We start from the raw sequence: 3,161 nt of genomic DNA, 5'->3' as shown, positions 1-3,161 counted from the left end.
GCGAGACTCCGCCCCAGTGCTTCTTCAGCTAGCTGGCAGGCAGGCGGAAGCAACACCCGGAGCCGGGATCCCGGGCCGGGTCGGGATGAAAGGGTGCAAGCTGGGAGCTCCCCGCCCTTCTTCCCGCCCAACCCGGCCGCTCCCGGCCGCCTCGGGTTTGGCGTGCCTCGCAGAAAGAGGGGGAAGGGAAGCGGGACAGGCTCGCAGCTGCCGTGTTAGAGACGCTCGCAGGCTTGCAGGACCATGCAGCCTGCTCCCCAAATTGCACAAAACAGCCGTCGTGAGAAGTAGGAAGTTTCCCCGCCTCGGGTCGCCGCTTCTCTCAGAGGTGCGCATGGTGTGGGGCAGCCGGAGTCTGTGAGGAGCCCCGCTGAAGGGCTCTGACGGCATCTTCCTGGGCTCAGTATCCAAGAATCCTGTCCAAGGCTTCCTGTTCCTCTGAGGAAACTACATTCTGTTTCCCCCACCCCAAACACACACCCCATGCACGCACAACACGCCCCTCCCCTGCTGGTTTTATTCTCGCTCTTTCCCTCTTGGCATAAGAACCCGGCGCGCAACATCCCTTGAATGGACTTCCAGCCTCCCAGTTCTAGGGACGAGGGTGGGGTGCTGAGAGTCCTCCCAAGCCACAGGAGGAGTGGGTGAAATGGGTCAGGGTACAAGGGCAGGGGTGTGAGAATGGATGGAAGGAGGATGCTCTCGAGAGAAGACCCAGAGGAGGCGAAAGCAGAGAGGCAGGGAGAGAAAGAGGACGCCGAGGGCTGCACAACTCCGACTCGGAGACCGGAGCTCCGGGCGCGCGATCCAGCTCCCGGGTTTTTCCCCAGCTCGGTCCCAGGGCTTCTGGGGTCCCCTTCCCCCCGGGTTTCCACCTCTCCCCAGCCGCGCGGGCCGCCGGGTGTCTGTCTCCCCTCTGCGCGCCTCTCCGCGCTCCAGCACTCTGGCAAGGCAGCGGGAAGCCCACCCTCGTTCTTGGAAGGGGCAGGGGAAGGATGGGCTGGTGAGGGGGCGCGCGGGAAAAGGCCGCCGAGCTCGGGCTGCCGAGCTGACCCCACTCCTCGAGGTCGGGCTGGGGGGTGGGCAGGGGCTTCGGAGGCTCGGCCCCTGCCCCCCTCCGGACCTGGCTCCCGCCTGGGTAACCACACTCTCGGCCTTTGGCTTGACCGAGCTGGGACCCTTCTCCCATCCCCCTTCCCTCCAGCCTCTTGAAACAACGACCCCCACCAGCAGCAGCAGCGCCCGCTCTGCCCCGGCTCCGGGGCGCTGTTTACCTAATCTCAGCGGCTGACGGAGCCCAGCAGAATGCGAAAGGGAGGCAGCGGTGGCACAGCAGCGTCCCCGGCGAAGAAGTAAAAGACGTTTGCTTTGGAGCTTCGGGATAAGTTAACTGCGAAGCTGGGGTCCTGCTGTCTTATCTCTGCGGGGATAAGTCTCACCGTGCACGTTGCAGGCATAGCCGATCCTATCTGTTTTTGATGCCATTACCGTGTCGGAGAAGAACATTATATGAAAAACTATTACCTAATACTCTACAGACCATTGAAGTGTCAAAGTTTAATGCCAAGTGTTTTAGCTCGAAGGCTGCTCAGTTCTTCCTCTGACGTGCAGCTCTGTTCTAGAACACGCTGAAAACAAGGGGATCATTTTTATTCTTTTGCCGCCCGAATGTCCTTCCTTCCTACTGTCTTCCTCCTCTCTCACCCCCACCCCCGCCCTGGAACCGGGTAAAGTTAAAGCCAGAATTTGTACTTTCTTTTTACGTTTTGCTTTGCTTCACTTCATTAGTGGTGTAAAATGCATTGTTACAGCATATTAGCATATTAATAAAGATAATGTGACTGAGGAAAGGAAAAGAGACCTGAAATTTACAAGCGAAGGAGAAATAATTGAGTAACAAACTAAAAGATAAGCTTGCGGGAAAGAAATATCTCCATTATAATTACTCAAGTGTACATTCTCTAGATAGAATCTAAGAAAGAAAAATGTGACCATCGTGTGGGAGATAGCAATGTTCACGCTGGTCAGTAAGGCATGTTGAAGACATAATGCCTTATTAGTGGATTTCACAAAATGTACTTGCATTGGTCAATAAGCACCTTAAATGTGGAAAAGCTTTGTTTTATCAAATGAGGGTTGCAAGTTCCTGCAGTCACTGGCATAGCTAGTGCTCTAAATGATATTAATGTTGTCAGACTGAAATATGCCACATACTGAGCCCTCTGGTTAGTATATCAAGCCCCCAAGTTTAAAGTATTACGTTGGAAAATTGTAAAGCACCTCAACTCCCCAATCCAAGCGACTAAATATGTATATGAATATACATGGAAACCCTGAAGTAGGATGTAGTTACTAGGAATTATAGCCCTTTGACACAAACCAAGAAATAAATGTCTTAAAAGGATTTCCTCTACGATATAGTATAAGAATGCAGAATAAAATATGTAAGGTGATACATCTGTTATTTCTAAAGAATGAGCACAGCTTTTGCTGAGAACCGAAAAATGAAAAAAAAAATTGAGCTATGTAAGCCAACTGTTATTTATTTATCTGCACACAGTTATTGTACCTGTCACTGAAGAGATTCGGAAAGGTCTCTCATTTTTTTTATTAGGGTCAAGGAGACCTAATCCTAAGAAACCTGAGGTCTTAAAACAGCCACTAGGGGGCCCTAAAGGCATCTCAAAGAGGAAGCCAGAAAACACTCCGTTTGATTTCTGTGTACCTGATACAACGAACTGGGGAATCTAAAGACATGTTAAGAACACAGTGCACTGTAGTCCCAGCACTTTGGGAGGCTGAGGCGGGCGGATCACATGAGGTCAGAAGTTCGAGACCAGCCTGGCCAACATGGCGAAACCCTGACTCTACGAAAAATAGTAAAATTATCTGGGTGTGGTGGTGGGTACCTGTAATCCCAGCTACTCAGGAGGCTGAGGCAGGAGAATCGCTTGAACCCGGGAGACGGAGGTTGCAGTGAGCCGAGATCGCACCATTGCACTCAGCCTGGGCGACAAGAGCAAAACTCTTTATCTCAAAAAATAATAATAATAATAATAATGCAAAGTTTGGAGGCAAATCTAGTTTTATGTAATACATGACCTGAGTCCAATTTTGACTCCTAAGTCAATCTAGTTTCTCAACTCTTTTCCCACCTCCAA

General features: G+C 51.4%; 1 protein-coding gene across 1 annotated transcript in view; it reads right to left on the bottom strand.

The window, feature by feature from the left end:
* LARGE (like-glycosyltransferase) overlaps window positions 1–1,388 on the bottom strand; it is a 375,239-nt gene extending 373,851 nt beyond the window's left edge. Inside the window, exon 1 of the mRNA XM_011938453.1 lies at window positions 1,275–1,388. The gene's annotated coding sequence lies outside the window, so the exon portion shown is untranslated. The remainder of the gene's footprint in view (window positions 1–1,274) is intronic.
* Window positions 1,389–3,161: the final 1,773 nt, after the last annotated feature.

This window comes from Colobus angolensis, unplaced genomic scaffold, assembly GCF_000951035.1.
Source record: "Colobus angolensis palliatus isolate OR3802 unplaced genomic scaffold, Cang.pa_1.0 Scaffold173, whole genome shotgun sequence".
Classification (NCBI taxonomy): Eukaryota; Metazoa; Chordata; class Mammalia; order Primates; family Cercopithecidae; genus Colobus; species Colobus angolensis.
Note: the sequence above shows the minus strand (reverse complement) of the source record. Positions and strands in the feature narration are given on the sequence as shown.